Source organism: Oxyura jamaicensis, chromosome 18, assembly GCF_011077185.1.
Source record: "Oxyura jamaicensis isolate SHBP4307 breed ruddy duck chromosome 18, BPBGC_Ojam_1.0, whole genome shotgun sequence".
NCBI lineage: Eukaryota > Metazoa > Chordata > Aves > Anseriformes > Anatidae > Oxyura > Oxyura jamaicensis.
The window spans coordinates 4540738-4560835 of record NC_048910.1 but is presented as its reverse complement, the minus strand read 5'-3'; the positions used below and the strand labels follow the sequence as shown (position 1 = coordinate 4560835).

Sequence of the window (20098 nt, the reverse complement as noted above, 5' to 3'; positions counted from 1 at the left end):
TGTGATAACACGTTCTGCTTATTATCAATAGCTGTTTAACATTAAATACACAACGTGCCCCGAACAGAGGAGGCAGAGCCCAGGACCTGACCCTATAGCTCGCTCTGGAGGAGAGGAAACAACATTTTAGTGGTTGTAACACATGAACACCGCTCCCTGTGTTGGGTCTGTAGGCTTGAAAACCGCGCAGAGACGTGTGTTTCCCATCGTGCTCCCGACGGTGGAAGTGTTTCCAAGAATAGGTTTCTCTTGCTCAGGTTTCTGCATTCGTGGCCACCATCTGTAGGCAAAGGGACGAGAAGAATAAGCCAGAGGAATGTGGTACTTTTTCCTAGAAGCCCAGAAGGTTTCTCAGAGTCTCCCTCAGGCTGCCAGGTTCTGTCTTCACCCCACACGGAGCCCCAGGCAGGCATGGGAAGCACTGGAGCTATTTTCACGATGTGCTCGGGACCCAGCTGGCTTCGGTGTTGCAAGTCTCAGCCTGAGCGAAGCAGAGCAGGGCTGGAGGCCGCCCACGACGAGGTTAACTGGCGGCGCAGACCAGCCTGACCTTTTCTGACACAGATAGCTCCAACAGCTGCACCAGCACAAGGAACCCGAAGGACAAAAATACTCCTGAAACGAGCGGTGGGGAAGGGAATATCTCCGAGCACGCCGGCAGCTCTCAACGCAGCGGTTGCAGAGAGAAGAAACCCGAGCGCTGCCTTCCTCTCGCTGCCTCCGCAGCCCCCGTGGGCACCAAACAGCCTCGTCGGGACGGTCACCAGCCTGCAGCAGGACTCCATAAACGACTCTGCCCTCAGAGGGCAGCGATGAAGCTCACACATCAGCCCTCAGGGTCCTGCTCTTCTTTTAGGGGCCCTCTTACGCCACGCACGCTGGAGGTGCAGGCATCGCCTCCAGTGCCACCGGCTCCTGGCAGATCTTCAGGGCAAAACACGGCAAAATGGCAATCGCTTGCTCCTGTAGCTTGTTTCTGAGCAATCGCTGGCCCCTCTACATCAGTGTCCAGAGCAAAAACGACTCGTTACAGCTTAAGAACCCAGCTGAAACAAAACTAAGATCCCTGAGCAGTTTTCCTGAGACCAAGTGATGGATCCAGTGCTGAAAGTGTTTGCCCCAGTGTTCTGGCTCATCGTCCTAATCTGACTTCTCCAACCACCCCCCCAACGTTTTCAGCAGACCTTAACACCCACTTCTGCCTTTCTTTGATTAAACCGGGGACAGCATCTGCTGTCCTCCGTCCTGCTGGTGGCAGAGAACATTTGAAGGCACTGACAGCGATACCAGGTCCATTTACTGCACACCCGGGGATCTCTGGGTGCAAGTGCTCTCCTGTTTTGGTGAGCACACGGCACAGACACCAGGGGTTTGGGTAGGATTGTACCCGGCAGCCCCTGAGTTCCTGACAGAGCTGATACGATTTATCCCTGAGGTGAGAAGCTGGGAGAGAAAGAAGTGCCTGGGACAGACACGAGTCGTGCTGTGAGGGTCTGCAGGGTGTTCTTAGGCAGCGGGACGGGGTCAAACCTGGGGAGGTCGCGGCGCTGGAAGGCACAACCCCAAGTCAGCACCTGGCCCCTCCTCGGAGCCTGTCACCGCTCCTTACCCGAGTCACTCGGATCGCAAGGAATTTATTGACACCCACCCACCATCCCTAAAGTTTTATGGCAATACGGATCCATTAGAAATCCATTTTACAGAGGTATTAAAATAATGAAGGTGAGGATTAAGGGAGCAGCACGCTCCTTTGAAAACCCACTGATGAGAATATACTGCTGTAAGGAAAGGTACCGTGCAGTCCCCTTCAAGAAAGTTATCAATTAGTCACTGCATCCGACATCGGAGAATTGATCCCTGAAGAGGATTTTAGGAGGAAAGCCATCGACCAAGTGATGAATTTATCACCGGGGTGGCATGGCTGCACGGACTGTGATGACACGGAGGGCTCGGAGAGCAGCCCAGGCGCCGGGGAGCTCCCAGTGGGTTTGGGAAGGCTCCTTGCCCCACGGAGGCACGGATACAAAGTGAGGGCAGGCAGGCGAGGAAGGAACCCCTGGAAAATGGGTTTTCTTGGTGGAGAAAGGTCCCTGGTGGTTCAGGGCACCCAGACATGACGGGAGCCTGGCCCCATCCCAGCAGCTTGCAGGAGGCAGCACAAAAGAAAGAGGGCCGTAATATTCCCAGAGGCTGGGATTGGTTTTCAGACTTGGGGGAAGCCGCAATATTTCTGTGAAATTGGAAAAAAAACTTCCCAAATCCTTTCTTTTGACCCAAATGCACATCACTTGGTGCAAAACCCCCGAGGCTGCCCTCCTCCAGCACTGCAAGGCTGGAAGCAGCGGTGGCAGCCGCGGCCACCTCACTCGGCGCAGCTGGGGAGCTCGGCACAGCCCTGACAAATTGCTGAGCTCTCCCCAGATAAACAATCACCAACCAAAATATTTGTGTTTACTGTGGGGATTTGTCTGTGCATAATTATGCATTAGTCATTACGAGGACTACAGGAGAGTTTTACACATGTAAATACGTTCGGGTAATTAGACGGGGCGAGTTTGGGTCTGATTCTTCTCTGCAGCCTGATCCCGACATCGAGCGCTGCCGGATGGCGGTGTGCGCTGCTGGAGATCGGCGAGGGTACAGCTCTCTCCCTCCCCGTAACGCAGCTCTGGTTATCCATACGTATTCCTTTTAAACATTTCTTGTAGCTTTCTGTTAGAGCCTCGAGGTGCTCCGTGCACAATGCGAGGCAACGCAACCTTCACACTGTTCTTTCATGTACCTGCCTTCAAGGAGAGAGGCAGACACAGTCCTCAGATAAAACCAGATAAGACGCTATTTTCTTCTGAAACATCCTAAGTGCAGCAGCTTTTAGTAATCTTCTAGCATCTTTTCCTATGTATGACAGTCTATTAATGTCATTTGCATGAGAAGTACACAATAAATCATTCATGCGCAGTTTAGTGCAGGTTAAGTGTAACAGCCTGGCGGTGATTTTCTACGAGGAAAGCAGAGCAGCTCATCGCCGGGTGTAAATCCGCGCGGTTCCACCACAGCTCCTGAGCCACACCAACTGATAACTTGGCCCATGGGGAAGCTTTGGGCAAAAAAAAAGCCGCAGAGGAAGGCACGACTTGTGCCACGCTTTGAGGACTTTCCTCCCAGCGCTTCTCTCCTGAAAACCTCTCCAAAGAAAATGGAGCTCAAATTCCCCAGGAATCTGCAGCTGGCATTTAGGGGCTTAAGCAGCAGCAGATCGGGGGTTTGAGGCAGGCTGGTGTCCGACCACGGACTGATCTCTGTATCCCCAATCCGTTACCTGCTGAATTTGGCCCGCTGGGACCCCTTGCTGAGCAAGGGAGGCAATGCTGGGCGGTGGGTGCAGGACGGCCGTGGTGGCAGGGGGACTTTGTGCCACCCCACAGGGAGGGGAGCGATGCCCATGCCCTCCCTCCTCACCCTGGTGAAGGGAAATTCCTCCGTGGTGACGTGGTTTTGTCACCAGCTCTGGGAATGGCTGCGTGGGCACCAGAGCTGTGGCTCCCGGGGGCTGTTGGTGGCAGAGCTGAAAAAAATCCTCGTCCCTCACCAGCGCCGATAACTTGCTGCCCATCTGCACCCAGTGTTGCAAGAGGTGGACGTGAGCGCAGCACTGCTGCAAGATGAAGTTCATTCTCCTCTCCCCTTTATTCCTTCCCCCCCCCCCCCCCCCTTTTTTTTTTCAGTCTGGTCCTTGTTCTCCCTGCAGCAGCCATGGGACAGAGGCCCATTGTTCGGGCTGCTCAGGAAACAACACTGCAGGACTGATCTTATTAGAGCTCAGGCCATGCCTGGGCAGTGGGGGGGGGGGGCTGCTGTGTGCATCCCTGGGGGCTCGGTGCAGGGCACTTCTCCCCGCTCCAGGCATTTGGGATGCTCACCAGCAGTTGTCCTGGGCCAGGACAACTGGGCTCAGGAGCTCCCTGAGTGAGTGCCAGGTAGCTCAGGCTGCGCAGCAAAAATGGACCTGAAAATGTGGACTGCTGCAGCCAGGACCTCAGCTTCACTGCAGGAATGGCCGCGCTGTGGTGGCACGGAAGCAACCTGCTTGGTTTTAACCTGATGTGCCAAAGAAGTCAGGCTCATGCAGTCATACTGTCTTTTTTTTTCCCACTGACCCCCACTCGTTTTGGAAAACATCATTTACCACACTTGACAGAGAAGTCCAGAAGACGCAAAGTTCCTACAGACGTCGTATGTAGGAGAAAAAAGACCAGATGAGTGACCCCACTGCTCGTTTAACAGGCAGGCAGCACCAGGCTGCTCCGCGTGGCACTGGCCCTGTCCTTGTCACCACTGCTGTTTGCTCTGGGGATGGCACAGGAGCTGTGGGTGCTGGAGCTCTTCCAGCAGGAAGGAGATAGGGGCTTATCTCAGAGTTGGGGAAAAGACCTAATTTACCCCAGTGGTTATGGAACAATTCACTCTGAAACTACCTGAAAGCTCAAAAAAACAAGCACAAAAGAACAAGCCAACATCTCCCACCCGGACGATGCCCTTTGGCATTTCAGCCGCTGTCACTTTGCTGTTAAACGGGGCTTGATTTTCATCGGGCATACCGATTCCTGGCACATGTGCTCTTGTTGGGGTCTTCCATCCCTCCCAAATGCCCATCCATGTCTGCAGGAGGCATCCACTGTCTGCTGGAGGCTCACCTTTAATGCAGCTGCTGGAATCTGCTCGGGTTGCTCAACGCTGGCTGATCTCAGCAGAGACGAGTCTTCTAAATGTTGATGTACCGCCAGGCAGTTGCACATTCCCAGGCTATTTATTTGTTCTTATGAAGAAAGTCAATTTGAATGCACTGGCTAAGTAAGAACTAATTGTTTTCAAAATTCAGGTTAACAAATGCTGTAAGAAGCCGTCTTAGTGGAAATAAAAGAAAAAAAAATCAACCCGGGCACTAATGATTAGAGCAAAACCCTGATGTTAGGAGGACGTAGTCTCTGTGGAGGCAGGTTACTCATCTTTTCCAGAAGATACATACACGCGTTGCAAAATGTTTATTTTGTACTCTCTGAAGTGGTTAATCTACATGCGGAGCAATGAAAAGGTGGCTTATTAGGCTAATTGCTAATAAAAAAAAAAAGGGAAACAGAACTACTGTGAGAAAATATTTAAAAACAGACACAGAAGGCTGTGAAAACAAACACCATCTCGTTTTTCCATGAAGTTTTCCCACCAGAAATCAGGCAGTTCAAAGAGACGTCCGGTTAATATGGTACCTCCAGGCTCCCGGCACTGGAGCTGTTCATTAGCCGCTCCGTAATTCTGTGATGCAGAACTGGATTAATGGAAAGGTGACGGGGAAGCCACCGAGGTACCTGCTAATGATCCTGCCTCGTCCTTAGAGGAGTCCTCTCTAGCCTTGCCCATGTGCGGCAAAACACACACCATCAGGATACAATGCCACATTATCACAAGAAAACACTTTGGAGAGGGGAAGAAGATGTCATCGCAGAGCGGTACTGGGAACTGGCGAAGCCCAAGATGGAAAAATAATTGCATGCATGTTTTTTAATACAACAGGATTCCCCCAAGCTCATTAAAGCAGATGGAAGTTTTAAAACCTGTATTACTTTAAAAATTAATTTACAGCTGTGGGGCTTGGTGGCCCAGAGAACATTAAAATGATAAATCCAGAAAGGTGATGTGAGCAGAAAGGAGGATTACTTTGGTCACAACATGGCCTCTCAACGTGAGAGAGGGGAGATGTCACAGTTTTGTTCCATACCCTCCGTGGCTTCCTCCATGCTGTTGTTTCTGGGCTTAACCCAGATTTTAAACCATTGTAACGCATTATTAAGATTTCCTCCTGAATGGCTTGTGATCCCCAATCTGTTCTGGTGCCTCTCTGCTTCATCTGATACCGGGTTATGGGACAAGGCTCGTGATGGTGATGGGAACGAACGTCCGCTGGGCAGCAGCAAAGCTGGACTTAGCGCAGGGTCATGAGTGGGGGGTGGATGCTGACCAGAGCAAGCCAAGCCCCTGGGGATGCACCATCTCCTCCCATCCTAAATCTGCAGGAAGTCAAGCACCAAGGAACCGGGGCACTTGAGGTACCGCAGAACACAGGCCGAAGGCAGGTTGCGTTCAGCACACACCAGCTACCCCTGTTCGCTTGGGAGAAAGGAGTCCTTTGTTTGGAAACAGCAGATACTCCCACAGAAATGCACTGGTGCCGTTTGCTTGTGCAAAAGCCCGTGTTACACACAAAGGTGGTTTTGCACAAAGCTGTAGCCACTCACGCCAGTGGCACCCCAACGCATGCACACAAACACAGGCTGGCGAGGTGCTGGGGAGCTGGGCACAGGACGTGGTGTAAACCCTGCTGCGCTTGGGCTGCTGAAGCAGGAGCCAGCTCCTGCTGAAATTGATGTGCTCCTGCAAAAATAGATGTACAGTGCTGCTGGGGGCTGGCTCGGGCAAGGTGCTGCGGTGGTGCCTGGGGTGCCATACATCCCCACGCCTGCATCCCCTGCTGAGGGTGGTAGTGGGGACACCGAGCTCCAAGAGGGGAAAGGGGAAACAGAAGAGGGGAGAGAGGAAAGGGACAACCCCCGCCTCACACAGTCCCTCCTGACCGCAGCCTCTGCCCGTACATTTGTAGTAGCATGCCTCTGGTTTCCTCCTCGTACCCAACAAATTGACTTTACCAGTAAGTTAACTTTATCCTTTTGCTGGCCAGCCTGTCAAACAAGAGCAAGGCAGATTTTTCCGCTGGCCCATTAGCAGAGCCCCAGCGCCTCGCAGTGACTCACGGGGCTCCAGGCTGCCTATTGAAGGGGTCGGGGCCAAACAAAGCCCCCATTCACTGCCCGGCTCTGCTGGCTTTCCTTTGAGCCCATGCTGCTTTATTTTTATTCTTTCCCAAACATTGTTGGCTAATTTCATTGACAAAATTCATAACTCGGGGTTGGAGAGCTCGCTCCTATTCAGCTACGGGCGCTGGGGGTTTTGTTTTTCTTTTCCACGGTCTCCATCCCGCCTCGTTCCCCACTTCCCCCGAACCCAGTGTCCAGGCAGCGCAGTGCGGGGGGATGGAGCCCTGCACACAACATTTGGGTGGTTTTCAGCTTTCGGATGGGGAAGGAAAAGCAACCCGACAAAATCTGAAGCCAAACCACGAGGGTGATGCTGGGGGCAGCAAAACAGGACTGGAATCGTGCACCACTACTGAGTGACCCCTCGAAGCACACAGCAAAAGGCTAAAAACAAAAGCCTATTTAGCTTTTATATCTGCAACGCTCTGCATCCCTTTCAGTTAATTACAGCTATTTAAAAACATCTGCATTTCATAAAGAACTTTCTTTCTTTCTTTCCTCCTAAGGCTGCCCCTCCTGAGACATCTCTCTGCGGGCTGCTGGGTTACGCGGTAATTACAGTCCCCAAGCACCTGACATCACCACCAAGTGCACGGCATGATGATTTCAACAGCAAGAGAAACAATATTACTCAGGATGGGTCTGAGCCAAAGTCCCAGCTCCAAACACTGTCATTTTATTTGGCAAACTTCAGAGCCGGGGCCGAGCTGGGACCTCTGTGCAAAGATTACAGACATGGAACTGAGGAGCCATTTTGGCACCCCTGAAGAACCTCCAACAAGCTTCTGTAATTTATACACACAGACAATAGATGCACATGGTTCTGTTTCTGACTGCCAAAGCACTGCTCCCAGCAAGGCCCTCGGCGGTGTTTCATGCAGCAATTCCCCTTCCTCCTCCTCCCCAGGGCCACAGCCAGGTCCCTGCCCCGGCAGCTCTCACCTGAGGGAGCGCGGCCCCGCGATCCGCCCCGCTGCGGCCTAGCCCAGGTCTCCCTTCTTGTTCACTTATCGGCTTCTTTCCCTGACAGGAGGCCGCAGTGAGAGGAGAAATGTGGCTTTTGGTCTGTGGAGCAAGAGGTTTACTCCTTGAGTGTGTTTGCCAAAGCCGTGTCCCTGTGGGGGGAGGCTGGGAGCAGGCCAGGGGCCGCGGCCACCTCACACATGAGCCAAGCTCGCCCCGGGCACAGACATCCCCGGCACCTTCACATCTGAGCGACAAGCAGGGGAAGAAAAACACACGATTTCCTCTGCAGCCAGCTGTACCCAACAAATTCACAGCAAGAGCAAGCCTTTCAAAAACAAAACAAAACACAAAACACAAAACAAAACAAAACAGAATCCTCCCCCGAGCAAACATTTTATCCTGTCCTGGTCTAATTGGGGAATAAACTTAACAACTCACTTTCACGATGAAGTGCAAAGGGAAGGACACAAGCTAGTCAAGCCAAGCTCTGCACCCCGCTGCGATCACAAGCAGGGGCTGTGTCTGTGTCTCCTGAGGAGCTGGCAGTGCTGGTTTGCAGGCTTGAAGCCAGCGTGGTGGAGGCAGGATCCGGCCACTTCACGTGTGACCACTGGGTCCTGGGTGCCTGCCACTGTGGGCAGAGCTCCATGATGAGCTCCGATGTTCATCAAACACAATAAGCATCCTTGGCTGCTCCCATTGTGCCAAGGGGGGCAGAGTACCTGTCATGTTCCCCAGGGAGGTCCTCGCACGGGCCAGCCCTCACTTTGCAGCTCACCCTGAACCCCCCAAACATCCCAAAAGCAAGCTGCAATTCCCAAACTGTGGGGGCCTCCTTCAGAAATGTTGACAAGTGTGTGCTTGCTTATCTCCAAAGAGCAGTTTACCCAAAAAATGCTTTTGAGACTTGCTTCTACTTTCCTTGCTTTCTCTTCCATAAACTGCCCTCTCACTCCTGTCCTGAACAGTGCTCTCCTCCTGGGGTGCTGGGTCGCTTCTTGCTTTCCGGGCCTACATCGCATCAAGGACAACTACCAATCCATCCGACGCTTCTCCTTGATTACTTTTTCCTGCATGGATGGCTGTGGTCCTGCAGGGAGGAGATGCAGAGCCTGATGGACGGGACAAACGGCCCCCAGCATCTCCATGCTGCTCTGTGGTCCATGCCCTTAGGGTTGCTGGCCCCTTCCACCAGCAGCACTGCAGATTATGCTTAAATTAAGTCTCTCTGCTAAGTTTTTTTCCCTGTCCGTGGCCTCTCCCATCCCTAATCCTTTAATCCTGGTTTGGTTTCAGGACCCCAAGGCAGCCGCGGTGGCACAGGGACAGGAACACACATCTGAAGGGCAGATCTATCCTTCAGCTGAAGGGAGAAGGATTTGGCTTTCTACGTGCAGAGAAGATAACAAATAAATAATAAATAAAAAGCTTATTATATACCGGAATACCTTCCTCCCTCACCAAAGGTCAAACTTGGATCCAGTTTCAGTCAGGAGGGAGACGTCTGTCAGACAAGCACTAATCACTATTTAGTATTCATATTCACCTATTAGAAGCTCCATGCTGTAAACATGTCTATGAATTAACAAGGCATCTGGCCTCTCTTATACAATATGAGCAGCTTGGATCATGAAGTGTCTGCAGAAAATAAAAAGTGCCTTCCATCTGTCTCTCCCAAATATCACTGCTATCACCAAAGCAAACAGACCCGCTCTTCCAAGGCACGGCGCGGCCGCCTCCCCCAGCACGTGTTACTCAAACACAAACAAGCGTTTCTCCAGCGCGGCTGACAGATCTGAAGCTGCTCTGAGGAACGCAGCTCAAATTAAGAACAGGAAAAAAAAAAAAGGCAGAAAAATAACTGGGAAAAAAAGGCTTCCTAATAACGAAGCATCTTCTCAGCAGCCTGATGGATCAGCCACGGTGTTGGCACCCTTGGGAGCTTGACGCTGCCTGGGTGAAGATGTGTGGGGCCGGACCAGCAGCAGGACCTGTGCTGGAGGCAATGCCACTCCTGGGAATGGGAACGGCCACCTCTCATCACTCTTCACCAGGCTAGATGGGGGCTTGGACAGGAAACAACCCCTCGGCTCCTTGCTTGAAGGTGATTTGGGGTCCTCTGGATGGGACCTTCTAGCGATGCGCTTTTGTACCTCTGGGGTACACAGCAGGGAAGGTTGCTGTGGGGTCGTGGTGTGTGATGGCCCTTGGAAAGGCCAGAGACTCACCTCGGCCCTACACCACAAAAAGGCAAAACCCACCAAGCCTTGAGCCATCACAAACAAAAGGCACAAAGGCCATGGGGCTGACTACCAGGGGGACAACCCATTGTGACCTGTAACTTGGTGATGCCATTGCGACCCAGTGTGATTCCACTGTGACCCAGTGTGACCCGTAACTTCAGTGGGGCCACCACACCAATCTGTAGGCCTCATCGCCAGTCCCTGGGCTGCTTCCTTCCCTCCCTGCCGCTCAGCCCCTGCTCCATGAAGGCCACGGCTGGGCTCTCCTGCTGCTGCCTGAGGGGCAGCGGGAGCAGCGCCGCAGCCGGAGCCCCTCAGCACCTACCCAGCATGTGGAGCTAGCTCAGATCGATGAGAAACCCCCGCAGCCCAGCAGCCTCTGGCAGCGGGTCTAAGTGCATTTGTAATCGCATCTACAAATATTTGCGCTTTGCAAAGCAAAAAAAAGCCCCGACCAAACAAACCCGATGCAGCTACAGCTGCTGTGCTGGGACCTCAACGCGCAGGTGCTGGAAATACCCACCTGTGCCATTTGGCATGCAAATATGTCAGAGAAATAAATCAACCTCTCTCTCATGACGAAATGGTGGGAGAGTGGCTGGGAGGAAGCCCAGAGCAGCTGGCATCGAGCCGGAGAAGGTTGGAAGGGGGGAGAAAGAAGAATAAGGTAGGGAAAATTTGGGTTTAGCTTCCTGAAAGATGATCCCGAGCAGCCCCGTCTGGGGGCCCTGGAGACTGAAGAAAGGTCTCGCTGTCACCGTTCAGAAGGTCATCAGGATCCTTCAGCCTGTCCTTCCACTGGGGAAAAGCTTTTGGAAAACAGGTGCTTTTCTTGCCTTGAGGATTTACCTTTGCTACAGCACGTTAACCCCTCGTGCTTCTGTGAAAGTCCCCAGGGCTGTCACCACGTGCTTCACGGGAGGGACACAGGAACCTCGCAGCCACCAAAGCCACCTCCCCTGGGCCAGGGCCACTGCCGGCGTGGTGCTCAGGACCCGTCCTCTGGGCCAAGGACCTCATTTCCTTCAAACACTGCTTATTTTCTCACAAAAGCTGAGAGCAGCCAGCAGCTGGGCGAACACCTCCTGCAGTCGAGCACGCCTGCGGTGACCCCGTCCCACCTCCCGGGTGGCTTTTTGTCCGACCACGTTGCTGCCTGCCCCCAGTCCCCGGCAAAATCAATGGGGAATCTGTCCTCGTCCCCAGGGGGGCACGAGGGGGCTCTGCATGCCCTGGGAAACCCTTCAAGCATGAAAGCTAATTTAAAAGGAGCTCGTGTCTCTTGTGTTCAGAGACACGGAGCAAGGAAAAAGCATGACAGATTTGGGTATATTTTTACTGAGTTATTGTCCACCGGGGACTGAGCTAAGACCACAAACATTATTTCACTTTCCAGCAAGGCTGCGGTGATGAATATGGGTTTTGCAGGAGAAAAGCTGGGTGGTTCTCGTTTCTAATCTCCAATCTTTCCTCCTCCTGTGGAGGTTAGGCACGAACACCACAGCACGCGGACACCGAACAAAGACTGCCGTCCCTCAGCGTGGCGTTGGGGCTGGCAGGTGAATGCAGCAGAGCTTAAGGCACACATATCAAAATGCAACACCATTCTGCACTCGGCTCTGTTAAAAATATTCTGTTTAATTGATTTTCTAAAAAAATCTATTATGCTGCTCTAGGCTCAGCTATTGATCTGCAGCGCTGTAGAAGTAATGAAGAAGCCTTCAAATCAATAAGGCCAAAGTATATCTCAAACTGTATCTGCTCCACCAGCACAACAGGGACGTGGCCAGGCAAATTCCCCAGACGGGGCTGGGAGTGCGAACAAACCTGCTCTGATGACGGCCAAGATTTATTTCTATTGGCATAAACATAACTAATGAAACCCCGACGACTCTTCCCTTCCGTGAGAGCTGATAATATATCGCGGTGCTCACAATGAAATGAGCAAGAACACATTTGCAAAGAAAAAAAAAAAAAAAAAAAGACTCCCTCAACCGTGAGCTGTATTTTCTTCTTGGTGCCCTTGGTTCTCCTCCACCCCCTTCCCCCCGCCAGGATAATATTTCTTCTTGCAGCTCTCGTGCGGGTTTTAGCACGGCTGTTAGAAGTCTCCAAGGCTGGAGTTTTAGTTTTTCTTTTATCCCTCGCTGTCAGTGCGGAGCAGGTTGGCAGCTAAAATCACGGGCTGATAGCACTGTTTGGGGCTAACAACCTTATCTTATCTTGTTCGTATTCTTCATATTACCTTAGATAAGCGGCCTGGGGCCGCACACAAGCACGGCTCGAGGAAGTGACCCCGTTTGAGTTCAGATGGCTATTTGCTGCACTGGAAGCAGCTGGGCCAACACCACCGCGCTCTGAACTTCGCCACCACTTTCTGGCTGAGGCTTTTACTTGACCCTCCCCACCTCAAAGCACAGAGGGACCCGAGTGAACCAGCACCGCTGCTTTTCCTCTGCACAGCCCGACCCTTCAGAGGGGCTGCAGCCTGCTGGTCCTTGCGGCGCACACCTGCGGGCTCCGGACCCGTGCAAGCTTCCCTGGGTGCAGAAGAGCATCAACACATGATCCGTGCCTCGGTTCCTAACATAAAGCCAAAGCAGCGTGGTCTCAAGCTGAGGCTGCCAGGAGTGAGCTCGAGGCACCCTCAGGTCGCCGTGGCCATGCCCCAGGCACAACTGGCACCGCACGGACCAGGCACCGCCACTGCCTGGGGACTGCGGAGTTCACCGAGCGCTGCTTCGGGTGCTTGAAGCCAGCAAATTAATCTTTTTTCTTTCTTTCTTTCTTTTTTTCTTTTTGGAAAAAAAATGAACCTCCGAAGTTTAAAAATATGGTAATGCAATTAGCGGCTTTGGCAGGCTAATGAAGCCACTTTAAACCCTTGCAAAAATACCATTAAAAGAGAATGCTTAAGAGCCTCTTCAAACTTTCCAAAATGAGAAGTGCGTTCATATTCAGAAGATGCCAATCTAGTCTCCTTTCTCCAAGGTTCAAGATTAATTAGGGACTTGTTTAGTGCATGAATGAGGAAACAAATGAACTCTTGGATCGCAGAGCACTGGAACCAATTTTTTAATCATTTTTTTTCTTTACAATTACATTCCTATCAAGAAAGTCTTCATTAGACTTTCTGTCACAGGGCCACATCATGTCAGGAAACTATTACAAGTGCTTGGCTTTCACCCAAAGATGGAACAATATGAATTTTCTCAGAAATAAATACATCAGATATATATTTAACGCAGCATTTTCTTATTAAAATGCTACTGCGTTTTCATAATAAATACACGTAACCCTTTCGCTAAGACTCCCTTAAAACAAATGGGTTAGAAAAGACCAACAATATCTTCCCCTTTCCAAAATCAGCCTAGATATTTACAGATTACCTTAGAGAAATGTATTAATGCCTGATATAAGAAGCGCCATACAATGGAACGAGATTACTAAGGTAAGCAATGATAGATAGGAAGGGAGCGAACATGTTTGAGACTAATTGTCAAAAGAATGGGGTTTGCATGTTTAGTGAAGGAGAAAGGAGCAAGGAGAAAGGAAGCTGCTCTGGATTTTCAATGAGTTACAGCCTGCCCTGAAGGTTTGAGGGATGGGTTCGGCTGATCCCATCCGTAGTGAGGCTCAGATTTGGTTCAAAACTACCCAAATTCAGAAACTCTCTGCCCCAGCCCTACTTCTGCTCACGGTAATGATCAGCGCTGAGAGAATTCATTCTTCAGTGAAGTATATAAGGTATTAAAGTCGAATAATTTGCAAAAAGGATTAAAGAAGACAAAGGCCTTCTCCTTGTCATTCCGAGGCAAGTCTAATCGCTGTAGTCATGCTAAGGAAGGAAGGGGAGCAAAACTCAAACAAGGGGCTGCTGCAAAATGAGGGCAACTCTAAGCGGTGCCTCTTGTTCTTTCCACAAGTGAGCAAGGGCACGAAGGTTCAGACCCCAGCCCCACGCTCCTGACACGGGCTGGGTAAGGAATGGGAAGTCCGTAACGATGACTGGCAGCTCTACTTACTCTTTTCCATTAGTACCCATTTATCATTATCCAGACCTCTACCGGGGTGAACAGATAATGTTTTCCTAAGTGGGAAGGCAAGGGTATAATTTCCATAGCTGATTTGTTCATTTCTCTCTCTCCTGCGTCCTTTGAGCAATTGCAAATCAGATCCCCACTTCCCAGGACACAATTCTACGGGCATCTAGAAATAAAGGATCGCACCACCTCTTGACCACTCTCCCTAACCTTGTTTCTGTGGGGCAGCGTAATAAAGTCCACGCAATAGATACTCCTGATGGAGAGGGCAGGCTGCAGCGATGATTGCGCTCATTACTTCTTTCCCATTAGCAAAATTGTAAGATATATGGGGAGGAGAGGATTATTTTACTCAGATCCACGTCCCAGCGGCTTGCCAGTCACAATAGGAACTCATTGGACACAGAAAACCAGACCCTGGGGGTTGGACTCCCACCGTAAAATCTGGGTAGTTGTGCTCTGTCTCTTATGGCAGAGCCCAGCTGCTGCACTTCAGCCTGCTCCACCTTGGCCTTAACGCAGGGCAGCGAGGGGAAATTCACCCCAAATTGCCAACGTGCCCAAGATTTCCTCAAAAAGCCCCGGTTCCCACAGTGACACAGCCCTGGCCGAGGGGTTGTGTTCACCGGGTAAGGAAAGGTTCATAAAAGCAGGCAGGAAGGAGGGGCACAGCCCTGTCTTTGCTGCCACAACAAGGGGGGAAATATGACCCAGGCATCTCCAAAAAAAAACCTGAAAAGCCACAGGAGAAGAAAAGGAAACCCTGTACGGATTGCTTAACAAGCCAGAGTCATGCTTTCTGACACCAGACTCAGGTTTTTTTTTCATCAGACTTGGCCTTTTGTGCTGCCTCTCTCACTGCAGTCCCTCGCTGCCCAGTTCTCATCACCCCGTGTTGTCTGATCGCCCCCCCGGCGCCCACCCCTCCGCTACCAGGGTGCTGCAGCTTTCCTGCAAGTGCTGCAGTCTGGGAGCAGCAGGTGATGGAATACGGGTATTTAATTAGCAAGGGGAGCCGAAGTTTTCAAAGCAAGAGAAGAAAAGGACCTGGGAAGTTGGTGGAAGAGTTATGGGATAACAAAAGGCCCTCCCGGCAGAGCGCAGGACGTGCCGAGCACTCGCACGCATCTCAGCAAGTGGCACTCCAGCGGCCGCAGCGTCACGGGTCACTTGTTTGCATCAAAATGCCGACAGCTTCAGCTGAAAGAAAAGAAGGGTCATGCAAATCTACCATTCTTCTTCTCTCCCTATAATCCTGAGAGCCTTGGGCCAAATTCAGTGCAAGCCTGGAGACATTCTTTCATGAGAATCCAAACTTTGCAAGCTCGGATCCCTCCCTGTCTGCATGAAGTAAGGTTTACCTTGTCCCAACAACAGCGTGAGTCAGAACAGGGCCAAGCAGACGCTGCCGTTCCCTGCGAGTACAGGGCTGGGTTTGCACGAGGGCGTTTGGAGCTCTGCACGCCAGGCACACGTTTTGGGGGTGCAGATGCATTTCGTGACTGCTGCTGTACGCTGAGCTGCCTGGACAGCCGCCGGCAGCACAGGCACAGAGCACAATGCTGCATTTCAGCCAGCACTGCCCCGGGCCAGGCATCCCTGTTCTGTGCAGGTCAGCTGCTGTCAGCCTCCTGGCGTCTTCCAGCACAGCCTTTTCTCGGGAAAAAAATGGGCTTTTGGCTTTGTCTTTAAACCGCTGGCTCCTGCCCACTTAAGGCAGACAGGGGGAACGCTGCAGACCTGCTCCTAGGTTTTGCTGGTTCCCGCAGCATTTTGTCACGCCGGGTATTCACAAACCTGCAGCGAGATCCATGAGAAGGTCCCCAAGCAATGGTCAGAGAACGGCAAATTTTGGAAGTGGAGCGTGGAAGGGGAATTTGCAAGCTGCTGTGCCTTGGCTCTTTGCAGCTCACGAATACAGAGAAACATCTACAGCTGGACTCTAAATAACCAGGTTAACTACCATCTGCAAACACACAAAACCTGCTGCCCTGAACCCTGCTGCTCTGATGGAGTTTTAATAGCTTCTGCAATAAAAAACAGTGAGTCCCAGAGGAGAGCTCTCCATTTATTCAGAAGGATGTTGCTAAATTCCTATACACGACACATTCCGCCGCTGGAACGCGTGCCTCTCCACCCCAGCAGCTCTCCTTCCTGCCAGCCAGGTAAAGGCGAGGCATATCATCATCTGTGTAATCTGATTTGCAAGGTTAACTGCCCTGCATCACAAATATGCAGGGATTTATGACCATGAAGGTGCACTACCTAAGGCTTCAAGCGCTACGCACCGCGCTCACATCTCCCTTTTCTCCGACTTCTAAAAAAAGGAAAGAAGGATGTCGAGATCCAGAAATTACCATGCCGTAATGGAAGATCCTCAGATAGACTTGGTTTAATTACACACTTCTATCATCTCCCGAGCGCTCCCCATCCCATTATGAAATGACGGCGGTAACTCAGCTAATGGCCTCGCTCTGTGCCGGCAGCCGCCGGGGCTGCTGGCGCGCGGTCACGCAGGAGCGCTCGGCCGGTTGGGACCACGGGTCTGCTCCCACACAGAGAGGAGGTTTTGTGACTCCGAGGAGCATCCGAGCTCCGGGATCAGAGGGAGAGGGGGCACCACGCAGCGCTGGGTCATCCCCCGCTGCCCTGGGGATGAAAATCACTCTGAAGCAGGGGTGCTGCAGCCAACCCCCTGGGACATCCCCCTGGGGACTGTGCCTACAGCCACAAGGGACTTGCCCAGCCCAAGCCCTCCTCCCTGCCAGCTGGGTGCAACGCCTGCGTGCACTGCACCAAGCGCTGGCTCTCCTCCTCCCCAGGATGCTCACACCCAAGCGGTTACACCCAGGCAACGAAAGGAAGCGCAGAGCAGAGCTCTGGCCAGGGCAAGGACTTTTTTAGTATTATTATTTTTTAACCTGCAAAGGGAAATCTCAATCCAGGGCTCGTGCTGGAGGGAGGTCTGCGCATCCGGGCTCTCCAGCAGGAAACACGCGGAGTGAGGGCAGGGCAGAGCAGGCCACGAGGAGATTTGTTGCACAGGAACTAGATCAAACCCAGATTATGGCCCAGGCCTTGCACCGGGACAGGAGACAAAGGCTTTTAAAGCAAGATCTCACTAAAAAAATAAAATAAAACCCGCATTTTTTTGCATCTATCTTTTTCCTTGCGAGGTACAAAAGTGCACTGCTGGAGCACAGAGGCAGGGGCCAGGTCTGCTCACATGTGCATCGTGTGCAGCACAATAGCACAGGAACCACAGAGCAGAGAGAGGCGTCCATCAGGCCCCAAATCTCTTTAAACACCACGATTTCTGCTCAGCCTTTCAGCGCCTCTCTCATCCTTGGCGGTGCCGCTGACCTGGTCATTTTTCCTTTTCCCTTTTTACTTCTCACCACCACTTCCCGTGGCACGTCCGTGAATTAGCACAGCAGTGTGCCAGTTTTGTCCTTTTTTTTTTTTCTTTACAAAAGCAGGCTGGGAAAAAAGAAGAAAAAATCCTATTTAAATGGAGACGTGTGGCAGCTGACATTTCTTGAAAACACTTTGACTCACATTAGGCTTTGTAGGTCCTTTTATTATCTTTAAAGGCTGGTTAAAAGCATGTCTGCAGCAGCAGGCAGGCTGGGGACAGAGGGGACGGAGGCATTTGTGGCTGCGGGCTCTGTCCTGAGCCAGCCGCTGCAGCAACAGGTCCCAGCAGCACTGAACTGAAATGGGGGCTGGGGAGAGGAGAGGAGGGTGAGGGAGGAAGGGGAGGCAGCGAGGCGTGCAAAGGATTTCTTTTTGTTTGCTGCCTCTGCTCGGCTGCTCTTTGTGCCGGCTCCAGGCAGCCGCGGGCTGAGCCCTGCTGCAAACCCCGCTGCAAGGGGCTGCTCGCGAGGGGAACGCAGCACCCGGAGGCGATGCTGAGAGGGGAGCCGCGGCTCTTGGGGGGTGTTTTGTAAAAAGGATGATGGTGGCAGTGAGGGTGGGTGGGCGCTGCCTCGCTGCACCTACACACACAGTGGAAAAATCAGTGCTAATCCCAGCATATTCAGGCTGCACATATCCGAGCTCACCTGACCACAAGTGAAAGAAATAGGGCATTCTGCACGTCGTTCTTCCTAAAATGAATCCCACTGCTATCACGGGTGTCCCTTCTGCATGGCACAGACAGGGGGACAGGCATTGGGATTTCCTCCCAACACCCTACTTTCCTCCCAGTACCCCAATTTCCACCCAATACCCCAGTTTCCTCCCAATTTCTGAAGACTGTCCCACCATTCGCCTTCTTTAGCGATGGCAACGTCAGGCTCATGGTGCTGAAAAGCCAAAGGGAAGCTATTTCACTCAACCTGTCCAAGCGAGCCCGAGGTTTCCTTCGGAGGTGTCCCTGCAGTTAGCGGGGCTCTTCCCTAAAACCACTCCTGCAGCGCTCGGAAGGAGCCGCTCGCGCTTCCTCCTACCCTGCCGGGAAGGGAGAGCATCGGTCTGTCTGCCAGAAGAGCGATTTCCCTGGTGAGAGTCCATGGCTCGGAGAGGAATCAAACCCAGCAATCACACATCACACGGGATTTGCCTCTGGAAGAGCTGCTGCTGGCCCGAATAACCCCGTACAACCAAGGGGCTGTAAGCTGCAGCCCCGTGGACAGGGACGAGGTTGGTGGGTCCCAGCCCAGGGCATTACAATGGATGTCAGAAGGAGTGGGGGGCACTCCGCTAGCACCGGACCCACCCCAGGCTAAAATCTCTCTGCAAAATGCCTTCCCAGGTCAGGGACAGGCTGCAGGAGGTGACCCCAGCCCCCTGCACGCCCTGTGCAGTGCCCAGCTCACTGCTGGCATCAGCATTGGCACAAAACGCTGGGAGGACACAGGCTGCAGCACGGGTTTTCCGAGGGGAACCAATTAAAAATAAAAGAATCAGCAAAACTGCTCAAAGGGTTGTGAAAAATCACCGGGCAGCATCCTGCAATGCAAAGGCCTCACCTTCCTCGTGCGTCCAGTCCTTGGCGGCCTCCCTCGCCTATCAAAGGGGGCATCAGAGAGAAGTGCACAATTATCACCGAGGGTCGGGCTGTTAACGACGAGAGCTGTACCTGGGCTGCCCTGCTGGGGAGCTGCTCCCATCCACATCATTTTCCAACCACGACACCCCGCTGCCATTTCCACACCCCCAGGAGAACCCAGCGCCGCTCCTCCTTCCCCTGCAGGATTTGCTCGCCGCTCCCCGGGGCTGCAGGTTTCTGGGCCGTGCCTTGAGCGCTCAGGCTCAGCACTGTGACCGTGCACCCTTGATGATTCCAGGATTCTGGGACTCTGTGACCTCGCGCGCGGTGCTGGCCGTGGCTCTCGGTCAGCTCGGTGGTCTCAGCCTGCCCGCAGTTTGCACCTGAGAGAGCAAAGCCGTGTTTGCAGACCCACCCTGGGAGCTGGCGCTCTGCAGGCCGGGTTCCCCAGCCTCCCTGCCGCATCGTCTGCCCCCAGAGCAAAGGATTTGGGACGGGGCAGCCCCCGCCTGGCTCCAGCAGAGCAAGGGGCTGTCCCCAGGGAGCGGTGAGGGACGGTCGCCACTGCCTCCCTGCAAGCAGCAGCTTCTGCTGTCGCTGAATTCACCACCAGAACATACTTTGGTTGGTTTTATTCATTCGGTTGGTTGTTTTTGTGGCTAACCTCTTCTAATCCCTGCCTGGCTCTGGCCAGGAGGTTGGGATCTGGGGAAGGATCTTAAACCACTGCGCAGACGTGTGAGCCCCCAGGTCAGAGCTCCCGCAGGTCGGTGCCTCACCAGCCGCGTGGTGCCCTGGGCACCGGCCGCGTTTCTCACCTGGGGCTCTGAAGAGCCCAGCCCAAAGAAACAAAACAAACATCCACAGGGAAATGCCAATGTGAACCTCGCCTCCCCCTGCACCAGGCAGCTCCTGGCGCAAGACATAAACCTCACCCCTGCTCCGCCACGCACACCTCCTGCGGCTGGGGGGCTGCTGCTGGCCTTT

At 52.7% G+C, this 20098-nt stretch overlaps 1 long non-coding RNA gene across 1 annotated transcript; it reads left to right on the top strand.

Annotated features, from left to right (window-relative positions):
* Positions 1–2358: 2358 nt before the first annotated feature.
* On the top strand, positions 2359–5128 carry LOC118175670. Its single transcript, XR_004755078.1, has 2 exons — positions 2359–3640; positions 4880–5128. It is a non-coding gene; the product is annotated as an uncharacterized LOC118175670 (long non-coding RNA).
* The last annotated feature ends 14970 nt before the right edge of the window (positions 5129–20098 follow it).